The sequence below is a fragment of the Hemicordylus capensis genome, chromosome 3 (assembly GCF_027244095.1).
Source record: "Hemicordylus capensis ecotype Gifberg chromosome 3, rHemCap1.1.pri, whole genome shotgun sequence".
In the NCBI taxonomy this organism is placed as follows: domain Eukaryota; kingdom Metazoa; phylum Chordata; class Lepidosauria; order Squamata; family Cordylidae; genus Hemicordylus; species Hemicordylus capensis.
This window is the reverse complement of record NC_069659.1, coordinates 169,443,589-169,459,233: the sequence shown is the minus strand read 5'-3', so window position 1 is coordinate 169,459,233 and position 15,645 is coordinate 169,443,589. Positions and strand designations below refer to the sequence as shown.

Sequence of the window (15,645 nt, the reverse complement as noted above, 5' to 3'; positions counted from 1 at the left end):
ATACAACAATCTATAAGTAGATCCTGGTCTACCTTCTGCCCACCCCCTAACAGAGCACTAGTCTCCAGCCTTTTCAGAGCAACCTTTCACCTCCACCTGCTACTCAGAACCCACCTATAATTTTTTTACTATAGACATCCATCTTCTTGGTTTTCCCCTTGTGTCTCTCTTCCCTCCAGGTTCTCTTTATCTTTCTCCATGACCTCCTATCTTTCTATTTTGCCCTCTTTCTCCTCTCCTTTAAAAAAAATCTTTAAAAATGGTGATTGTACCCTGGTGTAATCCTTCTTAGAGAGACCCAGTTTGGGGCCCTAACCCATTATGTGGAAATGAATGCACTAGAGTCAAGATGCATATGCCTTCTCAGACCCTCTCTTCCCAAGAACCAAGGGAAGGAGGCTGCAACTAAGTTAATCACACATACACTAGCAAAGCTTTCAAAGAAGTAAAGGTAAAAATGTGCCGTTGAGTCGCTGTCGACTCCTGGCGACCACAGAGCCCTGTGGTTGTCCTTGGTAGAATACAGGAGGGGTTTACCATTGCCATCTCCCGTGTAGTATGAGATGGTGCCTTTCAGCATCTTCCTATATCGCTGCTGCCTGAGATGGGTGTTTTTCCAAAGTCTGAAAAACATACCAGCGGGGATTCAAGCCGGCAACCTCTGGCTTGCTAGTCAAGTCATTTCCCTGCTGTGCCATTAGGTGGGTTTTTAAAGCTTTCTAAAAGCACCCACAAAAAAGCAATACTGGGACAGTTGCCAGAACAGAGGCACAGATGGAGGGCATGCAGCAACCTTCAGGTCCTGCTTCTTGTAGACTTCCAGAGGCATCAAGCTAGCTGCTGTTGGATACAGGTCGGTGGACTAAATGAACATTGGGGCTGATCAAGGAAGGAAATGCTTATGTTCAGGGTGGATTAAGATTTTTGTCGCCCATATGCAAAAAGGCTGTTGCCACCCTTTTACCTTAAACAAAAAAGCTTTGCCTTTTAAAAAAAGGGTAAAAGGGGGAACTTTCTCCTCACCCACTCCACCCTTGCTGCAGCCGCCGCTGCCCACAGAGAGGAGTGGCAAAATTTGAGGAGGGGCAAAATTTGCTGCTCCTCAAATTTTGCCACCATACGCAAATGCCTACTCTGCCTCTCCGTTAATCCGCCACTGCTTATGCTTGTAATGAGCAGCCAATGTATGGCAAAGCTGTAGTGTGGAGCCAGATCGAAGTGTCACATGAATTACTGACCATGCAGACATCCCCTGTACTTTAATTAGTTCTGATGTGCGCCTGCAAGGTACCGCCGGTATTTCAGAGATTGCTAGCAATTAAAATATCAAAATAGACACAGCACCATAACCTCACTAAGTTGGATATTACACAACTAAAAATAAATGCCTACGCCCGTTTAAAAAAATAAAACAGAACTAGACAAACTGGCTGTTAATCTACCTGTATAATTCTGTGTATTCATTAACAATTCTGTCTTTATCATGACTGGCACGCAGATCAAAGTTTTTAAAAGAATCATAAATAAAACAAGACATCCAGTGGTATCTGTGGAAATAAGCTATGCAAGTGATCTTTTCAGAAGATAAAATGGCTTGAACGGAATTTTTTAAAAGTAAAAAAATTAGAACGCAAATTCATAAGAGATGATGACAGAACAGACCCTGAAGCTATTTCTTACTTGAGGAGGCTGAAATGGGTCTGTTAATGTGAGTAAGTGTTGTGCAGCTGGTTGAATACAAAGGGATCCCAACTACTTTTGAGCAAATATAACTGAATCACTGAGCAGTATTAGTAAGTAACGGTTAACCCTGAGAATGAGAACAGAGATACATTTGTGGGGTGTGTGTGTTAGTGTGTGTGTATGTGTGTGTGAACTTAGGATCTGGTTTAGGTGAGAGAACTTTTAGGGTTAGGATCTGCTTTCTGTCATGATATCATCACAGCCCACTTGGCTGTTGTATTTTACCCAATATCTTTTATGTTTGGTTGTTTAGAAGTTTGTCCAAATGAGGATCCTGTAGAGCAGGGATTCTCAACTTTGGGTCCCCAGATTTTATTGGACTTCAACTCCCATAATCCCCAGCCCCAATGGCCTTTTGTTGGGAATTATGGGAGTTGAAGTCCAATAACATCTGGGGACCCAACGTTGAGAATCCCTGCTGTAGAGTGCGGGGAAGAAGTCAGGAAAGGAAAAGGAAAAGGGAGGAGAAGGGGAAAGAGAAAATGGAGTTGTTGCTGAATAAAACTTTAGTTAAATCTACATAAGGTTTCCTGGTGTGTATGAAGGAAACAGCTACAAAACACCAGCCGAAGCTACTTTCCCTTCTCTGTCCAGCATAAACTGAGGGTATTGCTCATACTTCAGCTTTTTATCCCCAAGTAATTATTCCTGGTTCTTTGCCTAGGATACTGTATGCAGTAACAGCATTACTACCTAATTGCTAACCATTGGCATCCATTTTTGACACATTTCACAGAAATGGTTGATCAGGTGGCCAAAAAGTTCCTGAAGTGCAGTATTTCAGATTGCAAAGGTGGAGCCATTCCAGCCCACACTGGCCACGTTCATGTCATAGTAGTTGATGTAGACCCTGTCTGCAGGGATGTTCAGGTGAGAAGGTCGCAGAAGAGCTTGATGTAGATCTTGTTCGTGTGTGTGTGTGTGTGCGCGCGCATGCATGCATGCACATAACTGAATGTATCTCCATGTGAGGCAGAAGAGTTCTAGCTTAGTCTGCTTCCTGCTTTGCTAGCTTTGAATGTGCACAGGACATTTTATATATGGAGAATAATACAATCATAGGACCTATCCTGCGATAATCTGAAGCAGTATAGCTCTGGGACAGTTTTACCATCTTATCTGCTGTTTTATTGTCACAAGGCCTTTGTCTTCTCAAACACTGTGTTAGAAATACTTATTTCACACTCCCTTGTGGTGAATAAGTATGGAGAGCACTGAGTTTGATAAGCACACCTGCCAGGAGAATAGAACTAGTTATTTGGAATTCTGGAGCTATTCCCACCTTCCCCTTAAAACCTATTTCCTTAGGAATTCATGCTAGGATCTTTCAGTAGAAATGAACTGCTTTTTACAATACCTGTAAAAAGGCACCTATACTGGTACCTATATCAGGCACCTATATTGGGCAGAAGCGATATAGGAAGGTGCTAGAAGTGGACGATCACTTCAGTGACAACGATAAAGGCATCATTTCATACTGCATGGGAGAAGGCAATAGTAAACCACTCCTGTATTTTACCAAGAAAACCACATGGATAGACAAAATGGAATGATTGTCGATGTAGTGCTGGATGATGGGCCCCTCAGGTTGGATGGTACTCAATATGCTACTGAGAAAGAGCTGAGGATCTCTCAGAGTACCGATGGTGTTTATGACGCGGTTAGATGAAAGCCTTTTGGACATCTAGATGTTGCTGTGCAGGAAAAGAAAATCCGAAGCTGCAAAAACAGAATTACAATGGGAATGTGGAATGTAAGAACCATAAATATGGGAAAGCTTGACACAGTGAAAGATGAAATGAATCAACTACAGATTGACATCTTGGGCATCAGTGAATTAAAATGGATGGGAATGGGACATTTCCAGACAGAAAATCATTCTGTTTACTACTCAGGACACAAAAAACAAAGGAGGAACGGTGTTGCTTTCATAGTCACGAAGGATATAGAAATGACAGTACTTGGGTACAATGCGGTCAGTGACCGACTAATATCAAATAGATTTCATGGACAACCCTTTAACATGACAGTTCTTCAAGTCTATGCCCCAACAACTGCTGCAGAAGAAGAGGAAGTTGATGAGTTTTATGCTCAGGTTCAGTCTGAAATTGACAGAACATGCAAGCAAGATGTGCTGGTGGTGGTTGGAGACTGGAATGCCAAAGTTGGAAAAGGTAAGGAGGAAAGCAGAGTCAGCCTATATAGCCTAGGAAACAGAAACGAAGCAGGAGAATGACTTAGTCGTTTCTGCCAAGCCTATGATCTCTTCATTGCTAACACATTCTTCAAACAACCAAAGCGGCACCTATGCACATGGACATCACCAGATGGAGTACACAGAAATCAAATTGATTACATTATTGGTGCAAGGAGGTGGAAGAGCTCAGTTATAACAGCAAAGACATGGCTGGGGGCCGACTGTGGAACTGATCACGAACTGCTCATGTGCAAGTTCCAAGTCAAGCTAAAGCAGAAAACAAAGCTATCTAACTTCCACGATGTGATCTTGAGAATGTACCCACCATTTTAAAGGATAATGTCAGGAACTGCTTTGAAGTTCTGAATTTCATTGATAGGGAACCAGAGGAACTGTGGAATGAAATCAAAGAAGTTGTTAAGGATGAATGTGAAAAGAGATTGCCAAAGACCAAGAAACAGAAGAAAGCAAAATGGATGTCGGAACAGACGGTGGAAATTGCCCAGAAGAGGAAAGAAGCCAAAGACAAGAAAGATAAAGACCTCAGAAAGGAACTCAATAGGGTATTTCAGAAAGCTGTTAGAAGAGACAAGGAGCAATACTACAATGACATCTGTAAGGACCTTGAGGATGGAAATAGTCATGGAAAAACAAGGAAAGTTTTCCAAAAGATTTCTGAACTCAGAGGGAGGTTCCAACCTCAAATTGGTATGTTAAGGGATGCCAAAGGACAGATAGTAACTGATTCAGAGAAGATCAAAAAGAGATGGAAGGCGTATACTGAAAATATGTACAGCAGGGATGTCAACATCCAATATACTCTAGAAGATATTCCCTACTTGCAAGAACCTCTAGTATGGGAAGATGAAGTTAGATCAGCACTCCAGTCATTACCAAGTTGGAAGGGTACAGGAATTGATGGAATAGCTATGGAAATATGGCAGGCAACAGAAGAAGAATCAGTCAAGGCTCTAACCAAACTATGCCAGCAAATTTGGAGAACAACACGGTGGCCAACAGATTGGAAGAGGTCAGTCTACATACCCATACCAAAGAAAAGAGACTGAACAGATTGCACAAACCATCCCACAATATCCTTAATTTCACATGCTAGCAAAATAATGCTCAGGATCATCCAACACAGATGAGCCCTACACGGAAAGGGAAATGCAGGATGTTCAAGCTGGTTTCAGAAAAGGCCGAGGAACAAGAGACATCATTGCTCATGCACTGATGCTGATGCATTGCTGGATAACTGAGAAAGCCAAAGAATACCAGAAAGATACCAGAAAGTGCTTTATTGACTACAGAAAAGCCTTCAATTGCATCAACCATGTCAAGTTGTGGAATATTTTTAGGAAAATAGGTGTCCAAGAACATCTCATTGTTCTCATGAGAAACCTATATACAGGACAGGAAGCCACAGTCCAGACAGAACATGGTGAAACAGACTGGTTCCAGATCAGCAAAGGAATAAGACAAGGCTGTATACTTTCTCCTTATTTATTTGACTTATATGCTGAACAAATACTGAAAGAAGCTGGATTGGAAGAAGAAGAGCATGGTTTCACAGTTGGAGGAAGAAACATCAATAACCTGCACTACACTGATGACACCACTCTGATAGCTGAGAATGGGGATGATCTGCAAGCTCTAGTAATGAAAGTCAAGGAGCACAGTGAAAAAATGGGACTACAATTAAATGTAAAGAAGACTAAAGTAATGACAACGGGTACAGCAACCACCCTCAGAATTGACAATGAAGACACTAAAGTGGTGGATAGCTTCTGCCTTTTAGGATCGACTGTCAACAGTAAAGGATCCAGAAGTCAAGAAATATGCCGTAGACTAGCACTTGGTAGGGTTGCAATGAAGGCCTTGGAAAGGATATTTAGATGCCGTGACGTGTCTACACCTACAAAATTAGAATCATTTGGACAATGGTTTTCCCTGTGACACTCAATGGATGCAAAAGCTGGGTTTTGATGAAGTAAGATAGAAAAAGCATTGACGCTTTTGAACTTTGGTGCTGGAGAAGACTTTTGAAGATACCATGGACAGCCAGGAAAACAAACAAATGGATCATATAACAAATCAATCCAGAATTTCCCCTCAAGGCACAAATGACCAGGCTCAAACTATCATACTTCAAACACATTATGCAAAGACGCAGCTCCCTTGAGAAGTCTATAATACTGGGGAAAGTTGAAGAAAAGAGAAGAAGAGGATGACTAGCAGCAAGTTGGATGGACTTGGTTACGACAGCAGTTAATGTACCACTGAGAGACCTTAAAGGCCAAGCTGAACACAGATCATCCTGGAGAGAATCTATCTATGTGGTCGCTAAGAGTCGACACCGAGTTGACGGCACTTAATCAATCAATCACCTGTAAAAAAAATGCAAAGCAATAGTGAGCCCCAATCTCATAAACTGGCTTCATTAGTGTTTCCCCGGATTTCATATTCTTAGATGATTAAGTAATGGCATATAGGCATACCATTTATTTTTCATGTGTTTCTCCCAGAAATATGAATTCCAATTTTCCATTTTGATTGTTTATCTTGGGTGGACATCATTTGTTGGCCAACAGTTTGTACAGTTGCCCAAGTTGCTGATCTTACAGAGGCTACCTTGGCATGAACTCTATATGGTTGCCTTTTAAAATACTGGTGTCCTTTATCTGCCTGAGCAGTGTGTACAGCTATGCCAGTTTAGAAGAGAGCAGATACGTTTTCTGCATTTTTTTGCCTTTTGAGAATCACATTGTACAGAGACCTTAAAATATGTATGTTGGTGATGCAGTAAAGATGTCACCTCAGTATTACAACTGAATACCTGCAAACATGCTTAAGCAATAGTAGGAATTGTACAGTGTTTAACTTTGATCAAGTTGTGCCCATCAAAAACCATTACAGTAAAATCTATAAATAGCTAATCCTAAGGACAGACAACAGAACCACATCAAGAGAAAATCACTAGCAAAAAAGACGGGATTTAAATAATTCCTTTTAAAAAGGACATGTAAGATGCTTGACTGATATCCAAGAGCGCAGTGTTATGTGCATAATGCGCTGCAAGATAAGCAGCAGCACAAGGTTGTGGAGGACTAGTAATAATGTTAGTAACGGGGAGGGTTTTTTTTGTTTTTTTTTAAGGTCTGAGGTGCTGGAGAACTGCTGCCAGCCAGAGTAGGCAATGCTGGATTAGAGGGACCAAACATTTGACTCAGTATAAAGGCAGCTTCATATATACAGAAGCATAGTATTTGATGAGCAGAGGAGTGAGGAGGAGAATAAAAAGAAACCAACAAAGACCAATCAGGAGGGGTAGACCATGGTGAGACTTAGAAGTTTAAACTTGTACTTTGAGGAGCTTGCTATGGTCTTTAACGATCATTGACTTTCGGTGTGGATCTACCATTGAGTGGTCACGTGTTATGAACATGGGCTGTGAGGGGAGGCCCATATTCATAGCACAGGCTCCACCATTTGCCACCTCCACCATGGCCCCTCCACCCCGTCCCACTATTCACAACCTGCTGTCTGCTTAGGCCCACCACCCACCTGCCCTTCTGTTGCTGGCCCCACTCATCACTGCAGTTGCCACGGCTGGCCTTTGCTGACCATGGTGCAGTATAATGATGTCACTGCCCAGCACCTTTTATCCTGGGAATATCAGGCGCTGGGCAGTGACATCATTATACTGCACCATGGTCAGCAAAGGCCAGCTGTGGTGACTGCAGTGATTCGTGGGGACAGCAGCAGAAGGGAGGGCTTTATCTGGTAAAGGTCTGCCATGGTGATGTGGTGGCCATGGAGGCCAGGAGTGGCAATGGTGGGTGAGGGTGGGTGGCAGCATGTGAGCGGGGAGACTGCAATGGGGGCAGCCGTGGCCAAAACAATGGTGGCAGCCCATCAAAAAAATTGGAAATGGGATGTCGCCATTGTTGCTACGGCACTGATTACTTCCACTGATCATTTATATGGAACATTTGATTCATAAAGCACTTTACAGACTTGGTATTCAAAGAACGTTAGGCATGACACTGAGTTAGGTATGTTAGGAAAGTCAGGCATGACACCTTTAGGGGGTTTGTAGGGAGAGCTGGCTTAGCCCGCTCTCCCTGCAGATGATCACCCGTGGAGCTGTGGGCAGCCAGATCAGCCACCCACACGACTGCCGGCTCCATCACGGAGGTGGCGGGGGCTGCGCGGATTGGGGGCCGTGTGACCCCTGGAAGTTCCAGGATGCCCTTCGTGAGTACGCAGGGCATTCTGGAGAGACCCCCAGGGCCGGGAGGCTGGTTTCAGCCTCCCACCGAGGGTGTCCTTGTGTGTTGCCGTGGTACAGAGCTGCGCTGCGGCAATACATGATCAGGAAGAAGAGGTAAACGGAGCACTCACTCCGTTAACCTTGGCTAAGGGAAGGGGAATTAGGTGGGTTAGCTGCTGGGAGCAGCAAAGCTCCCATGGTAGCACACGACCGCCAAAAACTGGGCTAGCTCCCCTAGCCCGATTTTTGGCGATCGTGAAAATCGCCTCTCAGTCTCACTGAAATTAATTATTAATTCAAGTACCATTAGTTTTAGTGGCGCTTTGTCATGATGAACATCATTTGGATACAACCCATTGTGTTTGCTGACACAACCCATTCAAGCAGATCATTTGAGCAGAGAAAGTTCTGAGATGAACTGATCGCAACTTGTCTAGGACCCCAGAACTACACCATGGCATCAGTGGGCCTTGAACACTGTCTCTCAGCTCAAGGAACAACTTGCCCCTAGTGACCCACAGATGCAATCACTGCTTGCACTCCATGGAAATGTTGCAGTTCTTAAGTACTGAGGACAAACAGAAAGGCTTGGGTGTGCCTGCCTCTACAACCTGAGCTCCCCCCCAACTTTGCATTTCTTTCCTTGAGGATAAATAGGTGGAATTTTTCCTCTAATTTGATCTTTTCATCCCTCCGTGTGTGGGTGGCTTTAACCTATGCCAAGTTGTACCAAGAAGCAGCTAGATTGGTGTACATGAAACAGAATTTCAAAACAGCAAAACATGTTGGAGGTTGCTGAATTGGTCTGGGAAAGCTGGTTATGGTGGTGGTGCAGCAGGTAGGACTGTACTGGAAAACCCAAGGCCAAATTGATTCTGCATGCAAAATGCCTGACTACTTTCCCACTTGTCAGCATTTTTTAATGACACCTTGACAATAATTGCGCAAAGATGTTTGCACCTAATTTGGCAAATTTCTAGTCATCCTTTTTGCACAAGAGATTGTTTTCCACACAGTTTGTGAATCAGCGCAAAGCTGTTTCTCAAACATGGGAAGAGCCCCAGCATTGATGGAGCTGTACATTTAACCACTTACACCTGTCACAATCTCTCAGCAGAGTTGTAGACAGACGTAACATCTCTAAAGCAGTGGAGACAGTTCAGAAATGGCCTTGCTATGTTTAGTTGCTATCCCAGGGCAAACTCTGACAGAACTCTTTGAAAGCTGGGCTTAACGTCTGAGAAGGTGGACAGCCCACTGAGGAATGAGGGAAGAAGCCATGCTGGTGAACCAGCATTTAATTTCTTGCTTGGTTTATGTGCAAGGTAAGTTGGCAAGTCAGGGTCATGCTGCAATGGGCAAAGAACCCCATGTAACCACAGTTCAAATGTTACATCTGCCAAAGTTCATTTGCCAAAAAATACAACTAATCCTAATGACTCAGTATCATCTTTTTAAAAAGCAAAGCTGCTGTAACTGCTAGTCTGCAAAACACTGAGCAAATAACATGGAACTGAATCTCACATCCCTGTGTGTTTCCAGTCATGGTTAAAGCAAAAAGGCTCAATCAAGCTCAGATGTAAGCATTTCAAGAGCTCCAAACTGGCTACTCAGCCCTGTTTCCTGTACTCAGTTTCCAAACATGTTATTTTTGAAAACTGTTCTTATAAAGTGTCCTCTGCCTGACATATGTCTTACTGTCTGGAGGAAATGAAAGGATCAAGTAATCTCTGCTTAAAAACTGTACAACACAAACACAGCACTCACTGTTTTTGCAGTGATCGTTTTGACAGTAAACTTTATGAGTTGGTTTTTTTGCCGCTATATCCTATAATGGCTGATATAGTGTGCAATGCTCCATCAGCCTAGGAATGGAGCGTCTGCACAGTTGCACAATTGCACAAACACAGCTGCGCAACAGAGGGTCATTAGTTCCAATGGCCCTCTATCCCACTCTGTTCCTAGGCTGAAAGAGCCTTCCTCAGTATGTCAGCCAGTGACTCTAAATTTAGGATTGAGGATAGGACTCTGAATCTACTTGCTTCCAAGTAATCCCACTGGAAATCATGACTGTGGTCAAGTAGTGTGCTGAAGATTATGTATTTGCTAATCCGGGGAATGAATGGATGAAAGATTTTGTGCCTCTTCTCACTTAGATTTGTAGAAACTTTAAAATCTCAGCTTTGATTTGGAACTAAGTTTCCAGCCCTCAAGATTGCTAAAACATACATTTCTACCCCTCTGATGTGTTTTAATTCGAAACAAAACAGGTGCAGTTCTTCCTGGCATTCAAAAAGTTGTACCTGCTGAATTGCTTCCTGTCATACACATGTTCAATGCACATAGCCTCTGTTGGGGTGGGGGAGTGTTGGTCTTCGCTTGCAGTAGAATGAAGAGGGAGGGATTTTGTGCTTTTTTCCTGCCTTATTGGAATCACTGCATGACTTTATTACCATCAGTTCATTGCATTACTGATGACTACTATTCTGATAGGTTTCATATTTAAACAGGAAAAAATGGAGAATACTTTTATGGATCACCTGTGAGCCTTTGACCCAGTTCATACATTTCTCAAGGCTGGCACTAAATTCATGTGATAGAGGAGTGGCACAAGTCCCTTCACAATTATGAGAACACCTCCGGGCAGCACACATTAATTTCCAGTCAAAAAGGGACCAGCTGATGTGATATGCCTACAGAAATCAGACCTCCACACCATTGAGTGTTCATGTAGAGGAGCACTCAATTCACACAAGGTGGCTACTGTCCAGTAGGGTTGTCATCTCTGACTGAAGCTAACCTTGGAGATTGTTTTCTGTAGTTCCTCTCCTGCACTCCCACCAATATTTTTCACAAGATCAAGCTATTACAATCCCCAGGATTGCTTTTGGTAGCAATTGCTAGTTCCTGGAGATTCCATCTCAATCCTGGAGGGTTGTCAACCCTACTGTCCAGTGAATAAGGTGGCTTATACCACTCATGAATTGAGTGCAAGACCCAGGGCATGTACTGGTTTGAGACTGGAGTTTAAAAGGCTGGTGGGCCATCACTTGGCTAGGCAGATGAGTGGTTTATAGCCCAGGGGGTCAGGATATGTCCCCAAAAGGGGAAGTAATGACTGGGCTGTTTTTGAAGATACATCTGAGCCAATCCCAACCACATGCAATTAGAGATGTGAATGAACATGTCTCCTCTCCCACTCCCTGTGTGCTTTTCCCCTTCATATTACGAGGATAGTGGTTTGTCTGAACCACTCCACTTGCAGTCTAAATACTAATAGTATTTAGATTATGTGTGTGTGTGGGGTGTGATTTCAATGAACTACACCACACACAATGAGGAGAAGGGGTTGGAATGATGCATAGGGGATGGACGGAGGCTCATTCCTCTCTCTCATTGCGTGTGGGTGGGACGCTCAGATCTACCATCTAAATTGACTTTTGTAAGTGATCTGAATGGGTGAAGCTGGACTGGCCCTACCATGAAGCAGGGTGAAGTGGCTCTCTTCAGGTGGTAGATTTAGGACTGGTGTCCAGGAGCAGCATGGCAGCCCACCCCTGGGGATCTCCTGCCGAGGAAGAAAGGTGAAATGTCACCACACTGCTTTCCCACTTCTCCTCCTCCTACGGAGGGAGGAAGGAAGGAAGGAAGGGAGATTTGAAAGAAGGAAGGACTTGAGGGGTTTGTTTAACAGGAAAAAAGAGAGAAAGGGAAGGGAGAAGGCAGCATTTTATACTCTGCTTGAGGCAACAAAATGTCATGGGTCGGCACTGGAAGGAAATACTCAGAGGTCCTAAGGTGGCACAGCCTAACCCCCACCTGATGGGAGTGGCTGATATGTGAGTTTAAAGTCAGAACAGCAGAAGTAGCTTGGGACAAGCAAGCTGTGTGGGTGAGACGGAGAGGGTGAGACTGAATGGAGAAGCTGATTCCTGAAGCACCTTGGGATGCACGTCTGTCCTTTGAGGAGCTGCTGTGACCTCTTGCTGACTTGTAGGAGTGTGCATGTTGCTTGCTTCCAAGTGATTCTCAGCTTGTATAATCTATATATTTAATTCTCTTGGGACCATGCATGCCCAGGATTTGGCGGCGGAACTCTCACGACACGCTGCGAGAGTTCGGGACTGAGGGAAATGTTGGTTGGTTGGGGGTTGGAGGAGCCCGGAGGAGGAGGCCGAGGGGGTGCCGCTCCGGCAGCTGGGGGTGGCTAGTGAGGGGTGGTGGGAGGAGACGAGGCGGCGGGCGGCTGAGCTGCTGAGCCGCGCCGCCGAGAGGAGCCTGGCTGGGCGAGGGGTGGCAAGAGGAGAAGAGGCGGTTGGCGGTTGAGCTGTGCCACCGAGAGGAGCCCGGCTGGGTGAGCGGCGGTGGTGGCAGGCTCCCAAAAATGGCTGGGTGGAAGCTGGTGAGCAACTGGGGCTGTTGTGGCGGGCATGGGGGCTGGGAGGGGGGAGAGCGGTGGAGGAGGTAGTGGGCCCTGGCAAAGGGCTTCCAGACTGGGAATAGATTGGGGCGGAAGGGAGGGGGGGAAGTGGCAAAGAGAGACTAGCAGCGCAGATGCTGTGTGCCAGTTCAGCTAGTTGTAAATAAACCACAAAGCCATCATAAGCCTTTATGATCACGCCTCCAAAGGAAGCCAAAACCTGCAGTGGTGCTGTCCTGACCCCCAGGACTTCTCTCACCACACAGGAAAGTGGGGGTGTGTGTGTATTGCAGCACAAATTGAGGCAGTGGTGACCATGCCTAGTTTTTAAAAGTGCTGTATTAACAATGGAGTAACACACTTTCTGAATTTCTGAGGAAGAGGAAAAGATTAGGAGACAGCAGTGGTAGCAATAATAGTTACAAGCATGGCTGATTCTTTGTAGGGCTTAAACTTCTAGCTAATTGTGTATGGATTTTCCCCAGGATGCAGATTAACCTTCAAGAGCTGTCTTGCAAACCTTCGACAACTCCACGCCAAAGGGTTGGTAGTTGTGTTATTGCTTGTGATGGCAACAATGCTTGCTGTTTGTATATGGAGATTATATGTGCCTCTCAGCAGCCATAATATCTTGGCAGACATTACCAGAGATGTAGAGCTGCTGGTGCTTCATGTTTCTTTCCCCTTGCCCTGGTCGCTCCCTGACCCTAACCCCAAGAAATGGCTAGTTACACACAAAACATAATGTGACTCCATCATGCCATGCCACTGAAAGCCAATGATCTGACATGGGGATGGAAAATGGAACAGTGCAATGATGTCACTGATTATGTAAATCTAGACAGAATGGGACTGAGGTACAGAATGGCAACAGCTCTCAGTTCTTTGTCATGTCCAGTTAGGCCTCGAGAAGGACTTGGGTTTAATTGTCAGCATTTAATAGAACTCTTTTGAAATGTCCTCAAATGTAATCTGTTTACAAATCATACCCTCTTTGAAAGAAGTACATTGTGTTACCTTTGCATAGCTGCAGCTGGGGTGGAGGATGTCTGTGTGGGAGAAGGAGGCCTGTTCATTACTAGCCCTGCTCCTGTGCTTTTCAACACCAGCTTGAGAATCTTGCCGCCATGATCAGATGATGATGCCATTTATCCTTTCTGTGAAAAGCTCCATGTGCTCATTTTACATCATGCGGTCTAGTTTCAAGGCACAGGTGCTGACAGGCCATATTTTCTAGGCAGCAGTGGTGCGAAACTATTCACCTTCCCCTTGCTCCCAAGATGGTCCTCCACCATCCGTGCTGGAGAATCTGGCCCAGGGTGTGAGAAGGAGAGGCAATGCTGACGTGCTCAAGAATTGGCTTCTAAATTGATAAAGACGGATGAGAATTGCAGTTAGCACTCGATTATCTGAAGGTGTGGGCCTCCTATCAGGAACCAGCAACCACAGATCATTCTCCCTTATTACTCTGCTTATCACCTCCGGCAATTATCCAACAATGGTAGACAAACTAGGCACTGATAAGCCAGCAGGTATGTTTGCCATCCTCCAAATCGACTTTGTGAATGAACTTTCCCTTACCCTTATGTGCATTCAGGTCTAGAAATGAGTCACATTATTCCCCATCCAGTTCACCAACGGAATGTATTATTGCACATTATTGAATTCTTTCCTTCATTTTCATCACTGAATCTTTCACTTATACAAATATTAATTCACGTTTGACATTTGAGTATAAGGAAGAATGTGCAGAGTGTTTTCTACTTATCTCCACAGTGAGAAGTGAGTCTGCTCCCACTTTCCAGTATTGTGGGAAGGAGTACAATGCAAAGGCATGGATATGATTGAGGGGCACGTGGTACTTATTTTCCATTTTTATTAAAACAAAACGGAAAGCGAGAGTGGCACAATGGACAAAGTATTGTACTTGAACCAGGCAGACCAGGGTTTAAATTTCTGTTCAACTGCAAGACTCATTGGCTGAATTCACATGTAACATGAAACTGGAGGTTGCTGCAGTTAATTTTTCTAACCATGAATTGCACTGGAGATGTTCTTCCAACTGCAGTCTGGCAACCTCTGTTTTCAGGGGAGGGGAGCCCCTCCCTCTTCTTAAGCACACAGTCCTACCTCTTTCTGGTCCACTGAGGCTGCAACCCAGCAAGCTCTGTGGTCACTGGCCATGCTCTTAAAGGGGTGTGCCAAGTGCGATTGTGCCTTTTTGGAATGTCCGCCCAACCTCAGCAGGGAAAGGGCATTTAAATCCCTTTAAATGCTATGCAAGTTCTTCATGTGACAGTGATTGCACTGCCACCCTCCTTAGAGCCCCATGACAAAAGAGTCTCACAGAAGCACAATTTCGGGGGGGGGGGTATGCTGAGGGGCACTAGTTTTCTGTTTCTCAGGAAAGGGAAGCAGACTATATGAGGGAGGGCAAAGGATCCTGGGGTCTAGCCCGCTGTCACCAAGGAAGCTCTTATGATGGCTCATCCTGGCAGAGCAGTCATAGAACCAAACCCCACTCCTGCCCCAACAGCGGTTTGCCACCAGGGGACTAGCATGAGAGGGCCAGTCAGCTGGGGAGGATCTTAAGCTTGCTAACCTTCTGTTTTCCATCAGACTGCATGTTCATGAGCTGAGCTGCATGCTCATGAGCTGAGCTGACTGCATGCTCATGAGCTGAGCTATCAAAAACGGGCGGCCCACATGTGGGGCCCCTGTTCATTCAGGTTAGTGGTAGATATTTTGCTTAGTGACCCCCTCCTCTCTAGGGAAGCCTTTGATGCATCCAAAGGAGATTTTGGCACTCCATGTCTCTGGATGTAGCTGGGTGGGCAGACTGGGGAAAAACTGGGACTGAAATCTTTGATATCAATTTTGCATGTATGGTAGCTGATTGGTCTTTAATTATTGTATAACGTATAGTTGGACACATTTATATGGTTATGTATTTATTTGTTTTCTATACAGGTTCAGACCAGCATTGTGGCATATGCAGATCTGCTGCTGTGG

The 15,645-nt window shown here is 44.7% G+C and overlaps 1 pseudogene; it reads left to right on the top strand.

Annotated features, from left to right (window-relative positions):
- Nucleotides 1-2,481: 2,481 nt before the first annotated feature.
- LOC128350526 (uncharacterized) lies at nucleotides 2,482-13,260 on the top strand (annotated as a pseudogene).
- The last annotated feature ends 2,385 nt before the right edge of the window (nucleotides 13,261-15,645 follow it).